General features: G+C 42.9%; 2 non-coding genes across 2 annotated transcripts; one reads left to right on the top strand and one right to left on the bottom strand.

Moving 5' to 3' along the window:
* The first annotated feature begins 20,375 nt into the window (after nucleotides 1–20,375).
* Nucleotides 20,376–20,447, top strand: TRNAE-CUC (transfer RNA glutamic acid (anticodon CUC)). Its single transcript has one exon. It is a non-coding gene; the product is annotated as a tRNA-Glu (tRNA).
* Nucleotides 20,448–23,671: 3,224 nt separating this feature from the next.
* TRNAE-CUC (transfer RNA glutamic acid (anticodon CUC)) lies at nucleotides 23,672–23,743 on the bottom strand. The gene has a single exon. It is a non-coding gene; the product is annotated as a tRNA-Glu (tRNA).
* Between the last annotated feature and the right edge of the window lie 1,560 nt (nucleotides 23,744–25,303).

Below are 25,303 nucleotides of genomic sequence, written 5' to 3'. Positions count from 1 at the left end.
TTATAGGATTGGCTAACAGAACTCAGAGCTCATGATTTTCAGTTATGGGTTTTAAATTATCCATGAGTTCTCATTCAATGAGTTTCAAGTGCCAATTCAGTTTTGATAAATAAACCATTAGCCCAACTATATTTTGTGAACCTAACAAACTTTATAACAGGCTATGTGAACAATGTTTTCTGCACAAATGTTCCTGATATCCATGCTATTCACAAGGCATAGTGGCTAACAGAGTTAGGAATGATGCTATCTAAAGAGGCTTAATTATGTTTATATTCAATAGAATTTTGCAAAACTAGCTCTTCTCCAGTTACTAGCAATTTACAACTTTTATTATTATTTTTCATCTAGTAGTCTGCCTCATCAAGGTCAAAGCCCTTGCAGAGTCATACTGTTTAGCCAGTTCTCCAGAGGTGTCACTAGATGACCATTTGGATAAGTCAAGTCCTATAGTCCAGAAGGAAACGTAGCCAATTTTTTTACCCCTGAGCTTTTCTCATAAGTGCAAATAATACTGTTCTATTGCTAACATTGCTTAGATGTGAATAGCTTCTATAGATAATATTTTAATCTTCAATGCTGATAATAAATAAACAGAACATTATACTGCACACAATGTTGTTACACATCCCTGTAAATTTCTTCATAATTGCTGATTGTTTTTATGGTGCTACATAATTGTACTTCAGAACATAACTTTCACCTAAAAGTCTGAAACGCTGATTCTGTAACAACTTCAGTGTGTGCCATCTCTTCAGTAATCCCCTTCTCACTCCCACTTCTGATGTGATAACACCTGTGCCAGTTACAGAAACTGTTCAAAGGAACAGCAATATCAGAGAGATGGTTTCGTTTTATTACCTGGAAAAAAAAGCAGGGAGTTATGCAATCCATTAACTTTCTTCAGGAGTCCAGTGATTATTCTGTCTTCATTTCGGGGACAGCTATGCTGACTACAAGGATAGCAGTCATAATTATTCACAGTGTACTTTAATTTGCAGTAGCTGAGAAAGAAAAGTAGAAGGAAGAAAGATCAAAAGAAGAAAGGAAAGTTTTTACAATCTCTCAAAATTTTAACTTTCTGTGTTCTGACTGTCTTTAGCCAGAACTAGCATTGTCTCAGCTAAACATTGGGAAGAAACTCCAGGTTCATATATTCATTTGTTAGGAGGAGATGGTAGGAAAACTAGTTGTCATAGCTGAAAATCCAGGGATCCAAAATAAAGACTATGGTTTTTTTTCAGTGCTTTGATTTATAGTAAAGCCACCTCCTTTGCCAAGTACCAAAATTCCTGATATCAGAATCCTCATCTGTCTAATGGGTATTAATAACAATTTACATAATATTATTAAAAAAGATCACATCTGGGGCCTTTCAGAGAATAAAAGCCTCAGCTCTTTCCTATGGAACTGGAGTTTCTCTATTGAAATACCTAAGCAGTCCTACAGTACAAGTAATATAAATTGAGTTTAATATTAAATAAACACCCAGGGCTGAGGGACTGGGAGCAGTTAGCTGTGATCCCTGGAAGAGGTAGTTTAAGCTTAAGGTGCAATAAAAGACAATACATATTATTATGAGCTTTTTCTACATTCAGAGTTTCTAAGGAAGTCTCTCTGACCCATGCATTATTTTGATACAGAACAATTATACTGACAAAGATAGAGCCTTCAGTGAATGTAATCAAATTATCCAGAAAAAGGTGGAGTTGCAGCTGGCCCTTCAGTCATGACATACAATGGAACTTGTGATGATCTTGTATTGCAGGAGGAACATCCCTCCCGCAACACTAGCCAAAGAATTGAACAAAAATTAAAAGTCAAAGCTCTAGATTAATTATTAATATGTCCAATAATAGAATTCTTTGGGGGATGTCAGATGCAATAGAACATCAAAACTCACACTGAGTACTACTTATGGTGAATTATTCAACACATTTTAGTCAAAGGCATGGTCAGAAGGTCAAAGGTCAACTGATGTCACAGGGTTCACAGACTGTTTAGGCTGAGTTCTCAAAAACTGGGATATTTACACAAAACCCAGGAAAAACTATAGCCTGTGCATTTAGTTTACAAGCTATAAATTTAGTGCCATAGTCTGTCCAGACAGCCTTTGTCTTTAGGATGTGAGCAATTCTCTTCAAGATGCAACAAATGCAGAAACTAATGCTAAAAAGAGAAATGTATTTTGAACATCAAAGAAAGTTAGAGCTCCAGTCAAGGAAACTCAGAGAAAGTAAATTGATCAGAACTAGTTCTACACTCTCTGAGCAAAGTACAATTTACCCTAAATTACCCCAAAATAATTTCATAATGGTAAGAAGCAATTCTGATGTGACTTCAATACAGTCTGTACTCCCAAAGCATATAGTTCTAGTTTTATCAAATTAAAGCAATGCATTTTCTTAATTATATTTCATTAACTATTTTGAAAAAAATAGCTCTTGCATGGTGATACAAACTATACATTTGGTGTAACTGTATATAGCCTGTGCTAACAAAAAATTCAAGTGTAAAAACAAAATTTAGTTAGTAAAATATAAAGCAAAGTGAAAAAAAGATAATGCCTCATTACCAAAAATGCTAATAATGTGTACGCAACAATATAATTTACTTCCAAACCCCATAATTCAGCCACATCCACAGCTATGTTTGAGAGTTGCATTTTTCACGTATAAAGTAGTTCTGCTAAAACAATATATAAAGGAGTAAAGCTAAAATAAGAGACCAACAAATATTAAACCAGATTTTCATTGCCGGCATCCGCAAGAAGTGGCAGAGATTCCCCCCTGGGGCTCTTCGTTTACAGAACAGGAAAAACCTATCCCAAACCAAAGAATCGTCAGAAGAAGTTTTAAATCAAACTGGAAAAAGACAGATCACCAGCACCTGCTCACGCGGGAGTTCTCACTGACACAGCAACCGCTTGAACCAGCTGCCCTGGAACCTGCCCCTCCGCCCGCAGCCCAGGACCCCCGTCAGCCCCGAGGCCGCCGTCAGCCCCGAGGCCGTCAGCCCCTGCCCCAGCGCCGCCGCCGCTGGGCTGGTCTCCAGCCCCCCACAGCCCAGCCCTGCCCGGCCGTGGGCCCCGCCGTGGGCCCCACTCAGCCGGGCCCACCCGCGGGCCCAGCCTCGTCCCGTCCCCGGGGAGGTGGCTGACGGCCGGGGCTGGGGCTGCCACCGGCCCCCCGCTCCCGGCTGGAGGTGGGACGCGCCTCGGCTGCCAGGCCCTGCTGCACCGGGGGAGCCCTGGTGGCTCCCAGCCCCGGGGAGCCGCAGGCCCGTGGCGTACACTGATGGCTGTGACTTCCAGCATGACCCCCGCCGCACGCAGCCTAGTCTCGGCCTGTAACAGAGAGCAGGGCTACAGTGGCGTTACGCAGGTGTTGCAATATCAAACAAACACCTTATTATCCCTCCCCCCGTTTTTGCTGCTTACTACCGTTTGCACGGCTGCTGCGCCGAGCACCATGCCAGTACAGTCTTGTTGGCGTATGTTCAATCTGCTCTTAACGTGTTGCTCTTTTTTAACGTAGACCGAGCTCCCGAGCGCGATCGCGTCGCCCTGTCCCAGCCGGGCCTGCACAGGAAAGTCGGAACAGCCTGTTCCGAAGAGTGAGAAATACTGAAATCCTGCGTCTCGTCACCTGGTGCCACAAGTTCCTGAGGAGAGCTGTGAAAGGGTCTGGGTTTACAAGATAGTCAGAGGTTGATGCAGAAGGTGGAGATAGCAGGTCAGAGCCAATCCCTCCTTAAAAATAAGATACAATTTTAGAAAACACCTCTTAGCAACTTAGAGTGTCATCCTGCAGGCTGTGGCTGGGTATGCATTTACTTTGTGAACCTATACCCAATCTTTAAGGTAAAATTAATCTCTTCAGACATTTTCCAAGTGTAAAACAGAAAAATATGAAAAGCACGGTAGATCAAAAGTGTTAAGAATATCATGGAGCATTAGAAAACTTAAATCTGCCAATGGAGCAAAATGTGACCTGACTAAAGACAGAAATAAGAAGAAAGAATATTTGCTATTTTTATTAATAAGCTAGATCAAATAAAGTCTTTGTGCAACTGAAATAAAATTTGTTTCCACAGACCCATCTGATACCAGGAGAAATCAGATAGTGAAAACCCTCATGGCAGTTTTCTTCACTCATTTGAGCAGAACACAGCAGCTGTGTTATCAAATTTATCATCTGGCAACCTATAATATATTCAGATTTCTGAAGTAAGTGTGCACCTCTCCATTAAATTACATTAAATGTTTGCTTGATCGTAAATTCATGAAGATAGCAATTAGGGGTCAGTGGGTGAGATAATTAAAGGTATTCTTGGTTGCCACATTTATTTTTGAGGGAAGAAAGCAGTTTTATAAATATAGCAGCAGAAGACATGGGTTTGGACTTTAATGAGAAGAGGAACAACCTTTAGCTTTACATGCCTCTTGAGTAGAAAGTAGATGGTAACTGATTCATATTAATTTATACAGCTTTGGTTAGCTGCAGAAAACTGCATCATGCAAAACTACCAGTTATATTTATAGTGACACAAGGGAGCAGGGGTTTAGAGGTGGCTAGTTCTCTAAAGAGTAAACTCCTCAGGCAGCAAATACGCTGCCATCAGAAGTTGCAAACTCCAGCCTTCCCCTGCTAATTGCTGTCGCCCTCTCCTCCTCCTCACTGCCCCCTTTGCCTCCTGTTGCTACCTCTGTTGACCTGAGAGCTGAACTGTTTGTATCAGCATGCCTTTAAGTGCTTCAGTCAAAAGAGGCTTAAAAAATAAACAGGTCTTTGCTGGTTCAGCTTATTTTGACTGCAGCAGTGTAGGAACCATTCACAGGATCAGAAGGAGGTGACTTCCACAGGGTCTGGGTGAAGGCAGTAACTCATTAAGCTGCTGGGACTAATTGGGAGTCTTCCCCTGGCAGGCATTCTCAAGGACTCACTCCTCTAAGCCTGAAGTCTCTTGTATGAAGCATGGTTCAGACACACGAGAGCTTTTATTTCCCTCCCTCACCTTTTTTTTTGTTTTTTACATGAGGTAAGAAATTTAAAAATAGTTTGGTTTTGCCCCAAAAATTCCCAGAAAAAAAATTTGTTCATTGCAAATTACCTATGTGAAAACATGCAGTGTCCACCAGCTCTGCTTTTGTAAATCAGGATTATCTTCTATAAATAAAGTGGACGTTTCCATAACTAAATCCAGGATAATATGATAAAACTGGCACTAAGCATAATGCTATAGTCTCAGAGCTTTCTTACATGAGATTTCATGTTAGCAATATACTCCATCCTAAAATCCATAGCAAAGATAAGTATTAATTTTTACTAAAGAATTAAACGATTCTGAGAATACACAAGATTTTATTTTTCTCCTACATCATTATAGTAGATGCTACAGAATTATCAGGAAGCACTAAGTACATTGATATCCAGCCACTTGTTTACTAAAACCTAGTAACTTGAGTGACATGACTCTTCAGGGGTTCACAGAGCTGCAAGAGAAAAATTACAGTTATGGAAGTGCAATTTTTATTTCTTCCACATAAATCAAACAGGACTGATTTCATCCTTGCCATCTTGTAACTTATCTGGCTTGGGGGAAACTACAGACAATTCAAACATAGAAAAAAAAGGAGAAACATGAACCAGGTTAACAGACTTTATGTAATGTAGGCAAAAGGAGAAGCAGGAAAGAAACAGAAAGAATAAATACAAAGATTTTTAGATGTCTTCATTTTTTTTTGTTTGATAATATGTGTTATGAAATATAGGAGTGAAAAGGAATATATGGAAGAAAGGAGTGGGAGGAGGAGAATTTCTTACATGGTTGATCGATAGAGGCATCTTTCAGTGTAATCCTCTCACGCTATGCTGGAGACAAGAGGTATCCTTCTAAATGCAGTCTGTTCTGTAAATAATTTCCTGATCCACACCACTTTCATTCTTTCCGTAAAGTACACTTAATGTAGAAAAAAATAGTCTCGGACACGCTGGCCTTAATTTGATGAATTTCAGTATGTATTTAGGCCTCTGACTCAAAACACGTCCTTCAATGATTTCCTGATTAGGGATATTACCTGGATGGAGCCCTGGTGAGCCTTTCTCTTTCTGTCAAGCACATATGGCAGTTGTATGCTGGCCTCGTTTCCCCAAATGGTGCATCAGTATGTCCCTTTGGGCTGTTATGCTGTTGGAAAGCATGCGTGTCTGCCCAAGGCTCCTCCACATTAACGAGGTATTGAAGGGAAGCACATAGGAACATACAGGGTCATTTATGCAAGAAGTTTTGCAGGGAGTCATAGGGGAGGACAATCATCTGTCCAAATTAAGGCTCTATAATGTGGATATCTTCAGGCAGCAGAGAAAGGAAAGATGACTATCTCAGGGTCAGGAATCACCTTTTAAAGAGGACTTCCTCACATGTGGTCATCAATACTGCAGTGTCACAAATTACATGGTATGGGTCCAGGAATGAGTTGCCTCTCATCTAACTTCAGACATCTGCTGGATTTGATGAATCACTATCAGAAATGTCTGTTTCTCTCCACTGACTTTAAAGGTAAATCTGTTTGGACTTCAATATGCAATAGCAGATGTTTATTTGTTGATAGAACATTTATTGGTTTTTATGGGTTAACTGGTGATTGGAAGACTGAAAAGGGTAACTAAAACTGAGTTAAACAGTGTATTGGGTTTGCATGACAAGTTTTTAGTAGCAGGGGGGCTACAGGGGTGGCTTCTGTGAGAAGCTGCTAGAAGCTTCCCCCATGTCCGACAGAGCCAATGTCAGCCAGCTCCAAGACAGACCCGCCGCTGGCCAAGGCCGAGCCCATCAGCGACGGTGGCAGTGCCTCTGGGAGAACAGGCTTAAGAAGGGGAAAAAAAACCTTGTGCAACTGCAATTGCAACCGGAGAGAGGAGTGAGAACATGTGAGAGAAACAGCTCTGCAGACCCCCAGGTCAGTGCAGAAGGAGGGGAGGAGGTGCTCCAGGCGCCGGAGCAGAGATTCCCCTGCAGCCCGTGGGGAAGACCATGGTGAGGCAGGCTGTCCCCCTGCAGCCCAGGGAGGTCCACGGGGGAGCAGATATCCACCTGCAGCCCGGGGAGGACCCCACACCGGAGCAGGGGGATGCCCGAAGGAGGCTGTAACCCTGTGGGAAGCCCACGCTGGAGCAGGTTTGCTGGCAGGACTGGTGACCCTGCGGGGGACCCACGCTGGAGCAGTGTGCTCCTGAAGGACTGCAGCCCATGGAAGGGACCCACGCTGGAGCAGTTCGTGAAGAACTGCAGCCTGTGTGAAGGACCCACGTTGGAGAAGATCATGGAGGACTGTCTCCCATGGGAGGGATCCCATGCTGGAGCAGGGGAGGAGTGAGGAGTCCTCCCTCTGAGGAGGAAGGAGCGGCAGAGACAACGTGTGAGGAACTGACCCCAACCCCCATTCCCCGTCCCCCTGCGCTGCTGGGGGGAGGAGGGAGAGAAAACCAGGAGCGGAGTTGAGCCTGGGAAGAAGGGAGGGGTGGGGGAAGGTGTTTTAAGATTTGGGTTTTATTTCTCATTATCCTACTCTGATTTGATTGGCAATAAATTATTTTTTCCCAAGTCGAGTCTGTTTTGCCTGTGACAGTAATTGGTGAGTGATCTCTCCCTGTCCTTATCCTGACCCACGAGCCTCTTGTTATATTTTCTCTCCCCTGTCCAGCTGAGGAGGGGAGTGACAGAGCGGCTTTGGTGGGCAGCTGGCCTCCAGCCAGGGTCAGCCCACCACAAACAGAAAAAAATAACCCAATAATCCTGGACCACTGATTTGAATGATTTATCAGTCAGGACCCTCTCCTTTACTCTTCTCTCTCAAATATGCACAGGCACTTTACTTTAAAAAAACAAACCAAAATGAGGGTCCTGCTTTCAAGTGTAGTAGCTGGTGGGGGAGGTGAGGAGGGAGATGGACGTTTTAAGTTGTTCCATTTCCTCCATATTTACAGCACGCTCAAATTGCAAAGATTAATCTTTAAATTTTCAAATTTTTTTTTTTCTGAAGGCAAAATGGAACATTAAAATGCACATTTAGAATAAATGAACCAAATAGCCTGTAGACCTACTACGGACCTTATAAATGATTAGTTTTGCTGGAGTTCAAAGCACTGCCTTTCAGTTTATTGAAATGCTAATGAAATTTTGATTATAATATAAAATATCATCCTTTCTTCTAAAACATTAACACCATTTGAGATTAATGTTGCAACCAGAATGCTTCTTTTTTCATTAACCTACCAGTTCACTGCTGAATTTACTTATAAATCTCCCCCTTCAACCAGTTTATATTTCATTGCTCCACCGAGTTTAAATTCTATCTAAAACTTTATGACAGCAGAAGTATATTACTGCAATTAAAATACCAATAAAACAACCCATAGCACCATTTTCACTATCATTTATACCATGCTGGCAAGATACAAGGATTAAAGTGAACATGGGCCCTTTTATGATTTAACTGTGCATAGGGAGAATCCAGCCACAGTTTGAACAGAAAGATTTGATAACATTAATCAACACAACTAGAACCAAAAGCAAAGTGGATACCGAACCCCATTAATAATAAAATTAATTTTCACTAATACAGTACCCTTTTTTCCCCCTTTCCTGTCACTGGTAGGCCACGTACTGAGGATTAGTTTGGTTGCCATATCTGTATTGCCTCTTGTTTTGCAGTCACCATCACAGCATCTAAGTTCCTGCCAGTTGTTCTTTTAGCAATCTGACTACTGTTTGCCACATATTTTTCTCTCATACTCTCTATAGGTAGAAAAAATGGAGCCGAAAGTGCGCTTTATTCTAGAAAATTGAACTTTTCAGCAAAGGAGATGATATTCTTTCCTGTGCTCAGTGCTTAATTTTGATGCAGATTGCGGCTTTCAGAGTTATTACCTGCTATAAATCCTACCTTAGAGTTGGCAACATCAATACAGGTTGATAAAGGTTTTAGCTGTCTTGCATATCCTCAGAATGGGCTTGGGGAAAAAACCATCACATTTTGTTAAATATGTTTCAGTGTTTTATTCCCTCTGGAGAGGTCTGACTTCTTACTTGCTCTGTCTCTTAATGTAGTGAAAACTGCTTGAAAACCCAGGCTATCTATTGATACTTGATCATTCCCCACTCCACCTTCCTGATCAACAGCTAATTTGAGACATACATGCACACAACTGAATATCCTGATTATTTCAATCTGTTCTAGATTTAGTAAAGCTCACAATGTCAGTAAAACCTCAGTAGTGAAATGGAGGGGTTATATTTATAGAATGCAAAGCACCTTTGCAATATCTAGTGTATCCACAACGTGTCTCAGATTTTGAGTTTAAGATTTTCCGACATGTATTAATGGATAGGTAAATATTACCCTGATATTACTCAATTTGAAGTCTGGAAATAACTGTGTCTGTGGGATGCGTTGGGAAGGTAAAGGATATTTGATGGAGTGATGTTCTTTTTTTTCCAAGTCAGAAAATTGAAAGGTTTTGAATTAAGAGTATATGTTTTTCAATTGCATTAAGTCTAATGTTCTACCTTTTAAATTCCTGGTGGATAGGGCTCTTCATCTAATCCTGGTAATTTACAGTTCATGATAATGCAAAATTCTAACAGGATTCATGTTTTAGCAGCAGGAACAGTAATTTTTAATTAACATTTTTGTTCAAAGCTTTTTCTTTATAACTACCAATGAGTGGTGTCACCGATGCACCAAATTTGCCCTTCATGAACTTTCAAGGTTCTGATTTAGGTTTATGCAAAAGTGTTGAAACTCCCACTAATCTGAGAGAATAACAAGTCATTTTGCTGCTAACAACTGTAGGAACTTATTTATGTTGCTATTATCTGGGACAGAGATCATATTGCCAAGGTTAAATGTTAAGGCATGGAGTTATTGCAGAGAGCATTATCAACTTACTTTTTAAATGTAAATCTTTCTTCTGGGCAAGGTGAATTACCGTGCAGCTTTTAATTCTCATTTATTTCAAAATACCTTGAATGTATGTGAGCATTCTGTGGTATTTTTCCTTCATCTTCCCTTCTATCCCTCATTCTTAGGTGCTTGCACTGTGCTGTATTCTCAGTCATGACTTCTACCTTGCTTCCAGAAAAGTTTTATTCAGCAATTTTGCATTTCATAGGACTGTTTGGCTATCTGAAACTGGGCACATAGGTGTTTGTGTTGGCAGCCCAAATAACCACGGAATACATGGGAATGAAAGAAAAAGGAATCCTGCCTCGGTCTGTAGTCTGGTGATAGACCTGCTCTATACTTCCAGCGCAGCATGCCCCGCAGATGCTTTGTGCTCCATGAACAGCGATTAAGGGCCTGAAGGAATCGTGACCCTACTTGCACATTACTCCATCAGCTTTTATGGCCTCTCTGCTCTGTGACTGTATTCAGACAACAAACCTGTAGTCTGGCACTGCTATTTCCTGCACATAAGTGATGTTCCTGATTCTATATAACACACATATTACTCTCCCTTCCACCTCGCTTAGTCCTGTCCCAAAACATTATCCTAAGGACAAGTCATGTGAACTACTGAGGTTTTCACCATGCTAATTAGATCCTAGAGAATATGTAACTGTGTCTTTCGAATTAGCCTCTATGATTTTGCTATACTAATAGCTAAGCCAGTTTTGAAACCAGAGAAGAAAACTGCAGATCAAGAAAAATTAGGAAAGGCAGCAGATGAACGGGCAAATTAGGCTGGGTTATTAGAGGCCTGATAACATAATTTTGAAGAGTTTCAAAATCTTAATTTCATGAAGTGGGAAATGGTGATGAAAGAATCTGATAGTGTGCTGAAGTTTGAGGGAAAAAAAATGTGGCAGATGTTTAATAACCCACCTAACCTAACCTAAAATCTACTAACTCAGAGTGATCAACAGTTATAGTTTTGCGGGAGATACATTAAAACTCCGGGTAAAATGTAGAGCAAATGAATTCTGAGGAGAGAAACAGAAAATCAGTAACATGTGGCCTTTACTTTTGAGTGATGAAGTAGAAGAAATTTGCACTAAACTCAGCAACTCTTCCCAGACAACAGAAGTGCAATGTAAGTACATAAGTAGATTAAAGGAATAGGATTGCTTTACATGGATCCTTCTAAACTGCTAAGTATGTACACTATAAAGCTATATGGAGTTCTTCTCTCAATTAAAGCTCAAGTAGTAGACTGTCAGCAGCATACCACTTTCTGACATATTGCTGTTACTTTTTTTAATTGATAGATATCTGTCAATAAGTTCATTCCAAGAGCACTTTCCGCAATGTCACTAGCAAGTGTGTCAGTTTTCTGTCAATGGTGTAACTGCAGAAATGGCATACACTTGTTAATTCTGGCAGCACTGCACATGCCGGGAATATCTGGAACATATGATCCCATCTGGTCCCCCCAGTTAAGCAGAAATGGTATAAGACAATACTCTGATGACAGATAGAGAATTTAGAGCCTTCAACACAGTGGTATGAGCTGCTTAGATGATATTCTTTTTTTGGAGTCAGTAACAGATGTGCAATGAAATAGCGGGGTTTATTCTGCCTGGTCAATCTGTGCACAAAATATCCCTCTGCAGTCTTGTTTCAGAGACATAATGATGGAGACACCCTCATTTTTTTAATCCCCACCCTCGTTGCAGCATGAAAAAGCACCATGAATTTAAAACAAAAATGGAGCGCCATCACAAGAAATATCTGCAGAGGCAGAAGTTCTCTCACACAGGCTGCCTCTCAGGTCTTTTGCTCTACAACAGCTTGTGCTACTCATCTAAGTAACAACCACACGGATGGTCAGGTCCTGGGTGACCATTAGAACCACATGAATATCTTCTCATTGCTTCAATGCTTGTTCATTGCCAACATCCTTGGCAATGAAATGTACAGATTCACTAAGTTTTAATCATGCTCTTCTCAGAAATGGAAAGGAACAGTACCTTCAGTTTGAGGTGAGCTAGCTTTCAGTTGCTATGACCTCCCTACCTATAACTGCTTAGCATTTCCTTGCTAGGTGGGGTTAAATATTGTACTTAAGATTGAGCCAGTGGAGCTGAGGCTACACCTTGTGGAAGCAGACTAATAATATATGGTATTTAGTGATATATTGTAATCATATGGTTATATGAATCCTCCTGGGGTCCCTCTCATCCCAGTGTGACAGCAGGGAGGCTGCAGCAGGTCTGTGTTCTCCATATGCCAGCAGTGAGGTTGAGCATGTATTCCCAGCTGGTGCCTGTGCACACACACATGCATGTGCGCGCGCACAGACACACACACACACATGCACACATGGCCAAACACACAGACCAGCACAGAGGGAGATCAGTGCCTTTATCAGCACTCACATAAACACCCACAGTGCTCACAGTTGTGAACATCATAGATGGCCTCATCCCATTCCTTCCCCCAGGGCGGTTGGGATTGGAGGCAGGATATATGCACACCCTCAGTCTTGATTCACAAACACACATCTGTGGGTTCCTTGAATACTGACACAGATTTTAAATCCATCCAATATCTGTGGCCCATTCCCACACACAGACTGAGGCTTTGGGTGTTTCTTTATACAGATATCTTCCTACTCACTGGCTGCTCCAACCTGAAGTTCATGAGCATTTTGCACACACAGACTCATGGAGTGACCCACACAGAAAATAGAATGGATTTAATAAGAAGTTATGACAGGCAGTGGTAGTCAACCACTAGGTTTGCCAGGCTTTTGCCTACCTGCCCTTTTTATTCCTTTTTTTCTCAGTGGCCCGACTTGATCCCTCCCTTCCCCTACTTGTGATCCTTTCCCTAAATGTTTTGCACATTCTCACAGTCCCCTGAAGACACCCTGTAGTTTTATACCATCTCCAAATTCCCTCCTCAAAATCCTCTGCTGCCTGCATCCTGAAATAAGTCCTGTACCCCTTTGGAAAATAATCCCCCTTAGTTTGTATGGCATTTCAGGAATAGAACTTTCCTTGAGTCACCTTGGCAGGTGGGACAAGGGACAATGATCTAATTGTTCTTCTTGACAATCTTAAGAGTAGCTGACACTGTGCTCCATATTCACTGATCAGGTTACTTGTTGGGTGCCTTGGCCTGTCATAGTTCCTTGGATGCTTGCTGAGTCTTTGTTTTCACTGTGATTAGCTTTTTAATCACATAACCTAATAAAAACAAGTAGTCTCATCTGTCATCACACAACTATAATGAAATATACAATATATATATTGTATTCTTACAAGGAATGGAAATAAACTGTTATCAACATGAGGAGCATTCTGTTTACTACTTTTCATGTGCATTTTTCCAGAATTCTTTGTCTTAAAATGTTGAAGATATTTTGAATATCTTGTCCATGTGAAAGTCTTTGTCACTGTGGAAAGATATTCTGATAATCATTATTTTTATTCGTGGTCTCTTCAAAATCTTCAGAAATAGCAATTACAAAACTCATGCATTTTCACTTTTGAGTTTAATTTGTATTAATTTTATTTATCAATGAAATCTCCTATATGATTCCGTTCTTTTTATAACTACAATGCACATAAAATGCATCTATGTCTGTAAATTACTTATAACTTCTCTGCATCAAAGAAGACAGAATGATAGAATCAAAATGAATTTCTCCCCCCCAATTACAAAAATAAAATTGTTCATGCCTTTTCTAAAATTTTACATAAGTCTGCTGAAATACAATACAAATACAAGACTGTGACTGCACAAGTTCAATATATAAAGGGTGGAATAATGTATGAATTTAGAGAGTCAAGCAGAAGATAGCAGCACAGATAACTGCCATATATCAAAACACTCTTCTCATGACTACTGTACATCACCTCAAAGCTCTTTTTCCTTTACACACTGATTTTGCAATAACACCAAACTTTGGTAAGGATGGAAAGGCAGTCTTATTTTATCTTGCAAGCCTGACAAATCAGTCAACTTGTTTTTAAGAGAGTCTTAATTCAAAAATCCTTCAGCACATGGTTTTTTAATTTATGCAGTGCTTCAGGATTCAGAGACAGAAAAAAGACTGCAGTGTGATCCCCAGTGAATAACTGATATGCTCACATGCATTTAGGTCAATGAAAGCTCTGTAGAATTTATGCTGGCATAAACAAAGTTGACTAAATTTAGCTGAATCATCACTTCATTAGGTATTCCTTTTTATTCCTACACCAGATATAAATGAACACAGGCATTGTAAAAATTATTTCCTTCTTTTCATAGACACATCTTTTGAATTTTATGCTTAATATTTTTGTGTGATACAACTGTTGTGGTTTCCACTGTGTAGGTACAGTCTTTAGAGGCTTAGGGGAAAAAAAAAAGGGTTATAGCAACATTCTTCTTAAAAGGAAAAGATTTCATCTACAAGGTGATATCTACATGATGCCCTTTATACTTTTGATCAGCATCAGTCTTCAACAGCAGAATTCAGTTCAAAATTAAAATGTCTAAATTTAGTTCTGTATGTATAGGTGCCTGTAGGTATGCCACATATCTAAATCCCCAGGGAGTCAATGGATATATAATTACTACAATCAGTGTAACTTAGAACTCTGCTAGAAGTTGACCCTAAAGTAAATACCTAGGTCTTTTCAATTGCCCACGTATAGGCACTTAATTTTGTATGACATGCTCTAGAACAACCAAGACATTCTTGTGAAGCTGGTGGATCCGTTACAGGACACTTGTATCCTTTGGGATGAGCAACGGACAGACAGTATGCCATAGAGTATCTCAAATTCCACTAAACACTCATGTGTGGGCAACTGAACAAAGGCTCAGATCTCTTTTGACTGCAATGGTTACCATGTCTGTAGATAGTGATATGTGGAGAGCTATATTTAGTTCTCCGATTTCTGAATTGAATCCTTCACTGATTACAGTGAGTAATGCAGTGACTTCTTCCTACAGGACTTCCTATAAAGTGGTCTGGTCCATTTATTTTTGGTATCTTGGATTGTACACAAATAATGGAATTCAATATAGTTAGGGCTCACCATCAAATCTACTGTTTGTGAAACTCGATTCACAAAGTTATCTTGAGTTTTTCAGCTGCCATTTTCGACTCCTGTATCTATAACTTAGATTCACAAATCCTTTTCAGCTACCATTCAATTCTAGAAGCAGCAACAGGTCTCCAGTTTCCAAAATATTAGATGGAAGTCATATAAACACCTTGCTTTTGATGGTGTACATCAGCTTCATGCCTACCTCTTCAAAATTACAAACATCAGTATTTTTTCGGCCCAAATCTGCTGACAGACTCAGTGCAGAAAGGCTTTCAGAGCATCCATGGCTAACAGGCTCCACACACGACTGGAGTGAAGGTGATCTATTTTGTCCAATATACTCAACAATTAAAAGAATGTCAGAGATCCTGCTTCATTCCTGTTTTGAGCCTACTGGGAGTTAAACCCCCATCACACATTTCTGAGAGATCACTAACCACTGCTTCCTCTTGCAGCGCTAAAGAAGATACTTAAAACCTAGCACTTATCTTGCTAAATATCTATTGAACCCTGTTGAGATAGTTCCCTACTTCCACTACTGGACTGTGGGCTCTGTTCTTAGATGCCTCTCCCCTTACAGATTCTGTAAATTAATGAGGTTTTGCAGTAGTCACTATTGCACAGTATAAATCTCTTCTTGTATCTGCTCCAAGCTTTCTTTTGTGGATAGATCAGTTAGTTTAGTTTAGTTTAGTTTAGTATTCTTATGTCACAAAAATTAAACACTGGAGAAACCATTTAGCACCATTTTCCCTCCCCAGGTCATTGCAACATTGTTCCCTATTGAGCTCTTCACAGTATGTTTCCAGCTGTAAACTATTCTTTTGTTATATGTGTAAAATTGATTCATTCCAATATGCCTAAATATCCTTTTCTGAAAATTATTCTGAATAGTATTTACATATCTAGAACTGAAAAATTAAAGACAAATAACTTTTCTAATTTAAATTCTCATGCTAGTTAGAAAAAAAAATCCTAAGGAAACTTCTAATTACTTGTTTGCATATCTTGGAAGTAGGCCTGTGTTTTTTTATAAAAGATGCACAGGAACTTGAATAGATGAGGTTTTCCTAAGAGTATTAGCTTTTTTCCAAAATTAAACTAGTTTTTAATTCTTCACAGATCAATGATTGACATAGCTTGAGTTTTAGTCTGCAATCCTTTTAGCCTTTTTTTCCCTCTTGCAGCCCAATGATTGGTAGAATTATACTGAAAAAATTATGAACGAGCAATTCCTGTATTCAGAAGCAATTTCTCAAGCCAAAAAAAGGTTTTTATCTATGGCATAATGTAGAAAAGAGAGAAAGAGCTTAAATCACTCAGTGCATGAATGATATATTGATGACGTTTGTAATATACTAATGGTTACACATTTATTAAACTAAGACTAAATTACCAAAATACATCTCAAACAAATGTGTAGGGGTTAGTGTTACATGCGAAGTGTTTCTAATTTTCGTTAATCAGCATGCGAGAAATAGACAAATTGCTCCATTTGAGAAAATATATTCAATGGCTGGCAAAACTCATTCTGCAAGAGGACTTGTTGACTGATAAGAGGGAGGGAAAACACTGGTTATCTATTTTTTGCAATAATCATTGTCATAGTACTTCTTAAAGTTCAGAAGGGAAGAGAATAATGTCTTTGACTGTTTGTTGTCACAAATGTACAGAAAGAGAATCAAGAGTTCCACATGGCTCCTAACTTGTCATGAATTATAGATGCAGATACCAATATATTTGTAAAGGCACAGAGAGATTGAAAAGATTCCTCTTAGAAGCTTAGCACTTCAGTTATGACAGGTGAAACAATCCAAAGACAACAGCTCCTTTATACCCATACAGATTCAGTATGAAGGGCTGGACTGATATCTCAAAAAAACCCCAAGAGCTAGTTTGATTCAGCTTCCACTGAAATACATCAGAATGTCTGGTATACATTGGGTCTTAATTGCAGCTAGGTTTGGCTTTGCTAAGGGAAAACAAATGTAGACAAGACAGAGAAAATTAAAAAAATAAACGTTAACACTATGAAATAAAGAGATCATAGAATCATTTCAGTTGGAAAAGACCTTTAAGATCATTGAGTCCAACTGTTAACCTAGTACCACCAAGTCCACCTCCAAACCATGTCCCTAAGCACCACATCTACATGTCTTTTAAATACCTCCAGGGATGGTGACTCCACCACTTCCCTGGGCAGCCTGTTCCAATGCTTGACAACCCTTTTGGTGAAGAAATTTTTCCTAATATCCAATCTAAACCTCCCCTGGCACAACTTGAGGCCATTTCCTCTCGTCCTATCACTTGTTACTTGGGAAGAGAGACCAACACCCACCTCGCTACAACCTCCTTTCAGGTAGTTGTAGAGAGCGATAAGGTCTCCCCTCAGCCTCCTTTTCTGCAGGCTAAACAGCCCCAGTTCCCTCAGCTGCTCCTCATAAGACTTGTGCTCTAGACCCTTCACCAACTTGGTTGCCCTTCTCTGGACACGCTCCAGCACCTCAGTGTCTTTCCTGTAGTGAGGGGCCCAAAACTGAACACAGTACTTGAGGTGCGGCCTCACCAGAGCCGAGTATGGGGGGATGAGCACTTCCCTGCTCCTGCTGGCCACACTGTTTCTGATACAAGCCAGGATGCTATTGGCCTTCTTGGCCACCTGGGCACACTGATGGCTCATATTCAACTGGCTGTCGACCAACACACCCAGGTCCTTTTCTGCCAGGCAGCTTTCCAGCCACTCTTCCCCAAGCCTGTAGCGTTGCATGGGGTTGTTGTGACCCAAGTGCAGGACCCGACACCTAGCCTGGTTGTATGTCCTACAACTGGCCTCTGCCCATCGATCCAGCCTGTCCAGATCCCCCCGTAGAGCCTTCCTACCCTGAAGCAGATCAACCCTCCCTCCCAACCTGGTGTTGTCTGCAAACTTACTGAGGGTGCACTTGATCCCCTCATCCAGATCATTGATAAAGATATTAAACAGAACTGGCCCCAATACTGAGCCCTGGGGAACACCACTTGTGACTGGCCACCGACTGGATTTAACTCCATTCACCACAACTCTTTGGGCCCAGCCATCCAGTCAGGTTTTACCCAGCAAAGAGTACACCTGTCCAAGCCATGAGCAGCCAGTTTCTCCAGGAGAATGCTGTGGGAAATGGTGTCAAAGGCTTTACTAAAGTCTAGGTAGACAACATCCACAGCCTTTCCTTCATCCACTAAGTGGGTCACCATGTCATAGAAGAAGATCAGGTTAGTGAAGCAGGACTTGCCTTTCATAAACCCATGCTGACTGGGCCTGATCAGCTGGTTGTCCTCTACGTGCCGCATGAAGGCACTCAAGATGATCTGCTCCATAACCTTCCCTGGCACTGAGGTCAGACTGACAGGCCTGTAGTTTACCGGATCCTCCTTCTGGCCCTTCTCGTAGATGAACATCACATTTGCTAACTTCCAGTCAAGTGGGACCTCCCCGGTTAGCCAGGACTGCTGATAAATGATTGAAAGTGGCTTGGTGAGCACTTCCACAGCTCCCTCAGTACCCTTGGGTGGATCCCATCTGGCCCCATAGACGTGTGTGTGTCTAAGAGGTGTAGCAGGTCACTAACCATATGCCCTTGGATTATGGTGGCTTCATTCTGCTCCCCGTCCTTGTCTTCCAGCTCGGGGTGGTGGGTACCCGGAGAACAACTGGTCTTAACATAAAAGACTGAGGCAAAGAAGGCATTAAGTACTTCAGCCTTTTCCTCATTCTTTGTCGCTATGTTTCCCCCCACATCCAATAAAGGATGGAGATTCTCCTTAGCCCTCCTTTTGTTGCTAAGGTATTTGTAGAAACACTTTTTATTGTCTCTTATGGCAGTGGCCAGATTAAGTTCTAGCTGGGCTTTGACCCTTCTAATTTTCTCCATGCATAACGTCACGACATCCTCGGAGTCCTCCTGAGCCACCCCGCCCTCCTTCCGAAGGCCATAAACTCTCCTTTTTTTCCTGAGTTCCAGCCAAAGCTCTCCCTTCAGCCAGGCCGGTCTTCTTCCCCACCAGCTCGTCTTCCGGCACATGGGGACGGCCTGCTCCTGTGCCTTTGAGATTTCCTTTTTGAAGAATGTCCAGCCTTCCTGGACTCCTTTGCCCCTCAGGACTGCCTCCCAAGGGCCTCTGTCGACCAGTGTCCTAAACAGGCCAAAGTCTGCCCTCTGGAAGTCCAAGGCAGCAGCTCTGCTGACCCCCCTCCTTACTTCTCCAAGAATCGAAAACTCGATCATTTCGTGATCGCTCTGCCCAAGACGGCCTCCAGCCATCACATCACCCACAAGTCCTTCTCTGTTCGCAAACAAGAGGTCCAGTGGGATGCCTTCCTTAGCTGGCGCCCTCACCAGCTGTGTCAAGAAGTTATCTTCCACGCTCTCCAGGAACCTCCTAGACTGCTGCTTCTCTGCTGTACTGTATTTCCAGCAGACATCTCATAAGTTGAAGTCCCCCACGAGAACAAGGGCTAGCGATCGTGAGACTTCTTCCAGCTGCTGATAGAATATTTTGTCTGCCTCTTCATCCTGGGTGGGTGGTCTATAACAGACTCCCACCATGGTATCTGCCTTGTTGGCCTTCCCCTGATTCTTACCCATAAACACTCAACCCTATCATCACCATCATTAAGCTCTAGACAGTCAAAACACTCCCCAAAATACAGGGCGACCCCACCGCCTCTGCTTCCTTGCCTATCCCTTCTGAAGAGTTTATAGCCATCCATCACAACACTCCAGCTGTGCGAGTTAAGACCCATTTTGCATCATGAGTGCTCTACCGTCTTTATGATATTCAGTTGCCTGAACATAGGCATTCAGTACAGTTTAATCGCCTAGAGTCCTGACAGGATTTTCCCAGGCCCCTCCAAGCCCCTCCTAGTCTGACAGAAGTGACGCACATAGCATTAGATGCCTATTTTTACACAAATTAAATCAACCCCAAGAGTAAGATTAATTTAATGTACCTCTGGGCATTTAAACTAGACTAGGTAACTAGTCTAACCTGGTCACATAGACAGTAGTTGGTAGAGAAACAGGGAACTTGCGTGGGAGACTCATACCATCTGAACATATGTACTTTAGAAGGGTGGGAAGAATTCCCTTTCTCTCTCCAGGGACCACTGAGGGAACTCAAACTCCTAAATTAGACCAATTTTAGGTAGCTAAGCTTAGGGGAGATCAATCTCTCCCTGAGCGACTGATAAACCAGTATTCTGATCTAACCTGATCCGATCCAATCCAATCCGATCCGATCTAATCTAATCTAATCTAATCTAATCTATTTTAACCAAATCTTCGTGTTCCCTGGTGGTCTAGTGGTTAGGATTCGGCGCTCTCACCGCCGCGGCCCGGGTTCGATTCCCGGTCAGGGAAACGGCCCTTCCTTGGAGCCCAGTGTGTGGGCCATGAGGAACAGGCAATGGGAAATGGGGTGCATCCCATTGTATCTATTTCTCATAACTGCAATCCCTTCTTACCAAAATTTATGACTTAAACCGTCTTTATATCCAACATACAGATTTATATATTCTCATTAACTACTGTCCCTGAACAGATAGATAGTATTCTCCCATTCCATGGGCTTCCACCACTCCCCCAAATCTTTATAAGACCAGGCCGTGACTTAGGCCACAGCTGGCAAGGCCACAGCTGGCAAGATGGGTGCTCAGCACAGGAGAAGCAGCGTGTTCAAGTGTTGGGTGCCAAGACCAGCTTCCTTTGGGTCCAGTTGCCCGGTTCCTTGTGAAGCTCACTCTGCATGGGCTCAGGTCGCTCCTGCTACATTACTTCTTACAACATACATCACAGGTTATTTCTCCCCCAAGGTTAAATTTCCTTGAGGCACACACTGGATCTCCCCATCTTTCTGCATTCGCCACCAAGTACACTCAGGTCCTTGAGCGAAGACAATCCCACGAATGGATTTGACTTTTCTCAAGGGAGGAGCAACCCACACCACCTTCCCCAGCCACTTCCCTATGTGCATGCACTTGTGCTGGTTTTGGCTGGGATAGAGTTAATTTTCTTCACAGTAGCTAGTATGGGGCTATGTTTCAGATTTGTGCTGAAAACAGTGTTGATAATGCAGGGGTGTTTTGGTTATTGCTGAGCAGTGCTTACACAGCATCAAGGTATTTTCTGCTCCTCAGACTACCCCCCGCCCCACCAGCGAGGAGGCTGGGGGTGCACAAGCAGTTGGGAGGGGACACAGCTGGCACAGCTGACCCCAAGTGACCAAAGGGATAGTCCATGTCATACGATGTCATGTTCAGCACTACAAAGCTGGGGGAAGAAGAAGGAAGGGGAGGATGTTTGCAGTGATGGCGTTCATCTTCCCAAGTAACTGTTACACATGATGGAGCCCTGCTTTCCTGGAGATGGCTGAACACCTGTCTGCCCATGGGAGGTGGTGAATGAATTCCTTGTTTTGCTTTGATTGCGTGTGTGGCTTTTGCTTTACCTATTAAACTGTCTTTATCTCAACCCACGGGTTTTCTCACTTTTATGCTTCCGATTCTCTCCCCCATCCCATTGGTGGGGGAGCGAGTGAGTGGCTGTGTGGTGCTTAGCTGCCGTCTGCGGTTAAACCATGGCAGCACTACAGGGACTGTATCTCCTCCCACAGTATGTAGAATTTATGTTTGGACAGGACCAGGATGGTTAGCAGATCCTCCGCTGTTAACCAGCTGTCGTGGTTTCAGCCCAGCCGGTAACAAAGGACCATGCAGCCGCTCGCTCACTCCTCCCGCCCCCCCTCCGGTGGGATAGGGAGGAGATGGAGAAGAGAAAAGGAAAAAAAAAAAATGGAACCTTGAGGGTTGAGATAAGGGCAGCTTACTGGGACAACACAAAAAAAAGAGAAGTTACAACAACAACGGTACTAATGAAAGAATATACAAAAAAAAAGTGATGCACAGTGGAACTGCTGACCACCCGGAACCCGATGCTCCGCCACTTCCCCCACCGAAAGTCCAGAGCCCTCCCCCCAGCCCGCTCCCCATTTATATACTGGGCATGATGTCACATGGTATGGAATAGCTCCTTGGCTAGTTCAGGTCAGCTGCCATGGCTATGCCCCCCCACCTCCCAGGTTCCTGTAAAAATTAACTCTATCCCAGCTGAACCCAGGACACCAGCGAAGTGGCTTTTGCTAAATTTATATTCTAGTGCTTCCATGCCCCATTGCCCAATGCTTTCAACATAGTCTTTAAGAGTCCATTATATCTTTATATCTCTTAGTTTTTCCAGAGGCTTATGCATGATGTGATACACCTAGTCAATGTCATGTTTCTTGGCCCAGGAGGTTAGGAGTTTATTTTGTAAAAGAGTCCCACTGTCTGACTCAATTCTTTCTGGGTACCATGTCACACAAATTTGCCTTTCAAGGCCTAAGATGGTGTTTTGGGCAGTGGCACGGTTTACAGGTTATGTTTCTAGCCATACAGTAGTTGCTTCCACCACGTTGAGTATGCAGTGCTTGCCTTGGTGTGTTTGGACAGTGGTCCAATATAGTCAATTTGCCAGGCCTCACCATATCAAAAACCCAGCCACTGTCCTCTATTCCAGGGAGACTTTACTCATGTGGCTTGCTTGATTGCAGCACATGTTTCACATTCATGGGTGACCTGTGTGATGGCCTCCATGGTCAGGTCCATGCATAAGTCTGCTCCTCAGACTCCTCCCCTTCCTTCTTCTTCCCCCAGCTTTGTAGTGCTGAACATGACATCGTATGACATGGACTATCCCTTTGGTCACTTGGGGTCAGCTGTGCCAGCTGTGTCCCCTCCCAACTGCTTGTGCACCCCCAGCCTCCTCGCTGGTGGGGCGGGGGGTAGTCTGAGGAGCAGAAAATACCTTGATGCTGTGTAAGCACTGCTCAGCAATAACCAAAACACCCCTGCATTATCAACACTGTTTTCAGCACAAATCTGAAACATAGCCCCATACTAGCTACTGTGAAGAAAATTAACTCTATCCCAGCCAAAACCAGCACAAGTGCATGCACATAGGGAAGTGGCTGGGGAAGGTGGTGTGGGTTGCTCCTCCCTTGAGAAAAGTCAAATCCATTCGTGGGATTGTCTTCGCTCAAGGACCTGAGTGTACTTGGTGGCGAATGCAGAAAGATGGGGAGATCCAGTGTGTGCCTCAAGGAAATTTAACCTTGGGGGAGAAATAACCTGTGATGTATGTTGTAAGAAGTAATGTAGCAGGAGCGACCTGAGCCCATGCAGAGTGAGCTTCACAAGGAACCGGGCAACTGGACCCAAAGGAAGCTGGTCTTGGCACCCAACACTTGAACACGCTGCTTCTCCTGTGCTGAGCACCCATCTTGCCAGCTGTGGCCTAAGTCACGGCCTGGTCTTATAAAGATTTGGGGGAGTGGTGGAAGCCCATGGAATGGGAGAATACTATCTATCTGTTCAGGGACAGTAGTTAATGAGAATATATAAATCTGTATGTTGGATATAAAGACGGTTTAAGTCATAAATTTTGGTAAGAAGGGATTGCAGTTATGAGAAATAGATACAATGGGATGCACCCCATTTCCCATTGCCTGTTCCTCATGGCCCACACACTGGGCTCCAAGGAAGGGCCGTTTCCCTGACCGGGAATCGAACCCGGGCCGCGGCGGTGAGAGCGCCGAATCCTAACCACTAGACCACCAGGGAACACGAAGATTTGGTTAAAATAGATTAGATTAGATTAGATTAGATTAGATCGGATCGGATTGGATTGGATCGGATCAGGTTAGATCAGAATACTGGTTTATCAGTCGCTCAGGGAGAGATTGATCTCCCCTAAGCTTAGCTACCTAAAATTGGTCTAATTTAGGAGTTTGAGTTCCCTCAGTGGTCCCTGGAGAGAGAAAGGGAATTCTTCCCACCCTTCTAAAGTACATATGTTCAGATGGTATGAGTCTCCCACGCAAGTTCCCTGTTTCTCTACCAACTACTGTCTATGTGACCAGGTTAGACTAGTTACCTAGTCTAGTTTAAATGCCCAGAGGTACATTAAATTAATCTTACTCTTGGGGTTGATTTAATTTGTGTAAAAATAGGCATCTAATGCTATGTGCGTCACTTCTGTCAGACTAGGAGGGGCTTGGAGGGGCCTGGGAAAATCCTGTCAGGACTCTAGGCGATTAAACTGTACTGAATGCCTATGTTCAGGCAACTGAATATCATAAAGACGGTAGAGCACTCATGATGCAAAATGGGTCTTAACTCGCACAGCTGGAGTGTTGTGATGGATGGCTATAAACTCTTCAGAAGGGATAGGCAAGGAAGCAGAGGCGGTGGGGTCGCCCTGTATTTTGGGGAGTGTTTTGACTGTCTAGAGCTTAATGATGGTGATGATAGGGTTGAGTGTTTATGGGTAAGAATCAGGGGAAGGCCAACAAGGCAGATACCATGGTGGGAGTCTGTTATAGACCACCCACCCAGGATGAAGAGGCAGACAAAATATTCTATCAGCAGCTGGAAGAAGTCTCACGATCGCTAGCCCTTGTTCTCGTGGGGGACTTCAACTTATGAGATGTCTGCTGGAAATACAGTACAGCAGAGAAGCAGCAGTCTAGGAGGTTCCTGGAGAGCGTGGAAGATAACTTCTTGACACAGCTGGTGAGGGCGCCAGCTAAGGAAGGCATCCCACTGGACCTCTTGTTTGCGAACAGAGAAGGACTTGTGGGTGATGTGATGGCTGGAGGCCGTCTTGGGCAGAGCGATCACGAAATGATCGAGTTTTCGATTCTTGGAGAAGTAAGGAGGGGGGTCAGCAGAGCTGCTGCCTTGGACTTCCAGAGGGCAGACTTTGGCCTGTTTAGGACACTGGTCGACAGAGGCCCTTGGGAGGCAGTCCTGAGGGGCAAAGGAGTCCAGGAAGGCTGGACATTCTTCAAAAAGGAAATCTCAAAGGCACAGGAGCAGGCCGTCCCCATGTGCCGGAAGACGAGCTGGTGGGGAAGAAGACCGGCCTGGCTGAAGGGAGAGCTTTGGCTGGAACTCAGGAAAAAAAGGAGAGTTTATGGCCTTCGGAAGGAGGGCGGGGTGGCTCAGGAGGACTCCGAGGATGTCGTGACGTTATGCATGGAGAAAATTAGAAGGGTCAAAGCCCAGCTAGAACTTAATCTGGCCACTGCCATAAGAGACAATAAAAAGTGTTTCTACAAATACCTTAGCAACAAAAGGAGGGCTAAGGAGAATCTCCATCCTTTATTGGATGTGGGGGGA

The sequence above is a fragment of the Harpia harpyja genome, chromosome 15 (genome assembly GCF_026419915.1).
Source record: "Harpia harpyja isolate bHarHar1 chromosome 15, bHarHar1 primary haplotype, whole genome shotgun sequence".
Classification (NCBI taxonomy): Eukaryota; Metazoa; Chordata; class Aves; order Accipitriformes; family Accipitridae; genus Harpia; species Harpia harpyja.
This window is presented reverse-complemented; position numbering and strand designations above follow the sequence as displayed.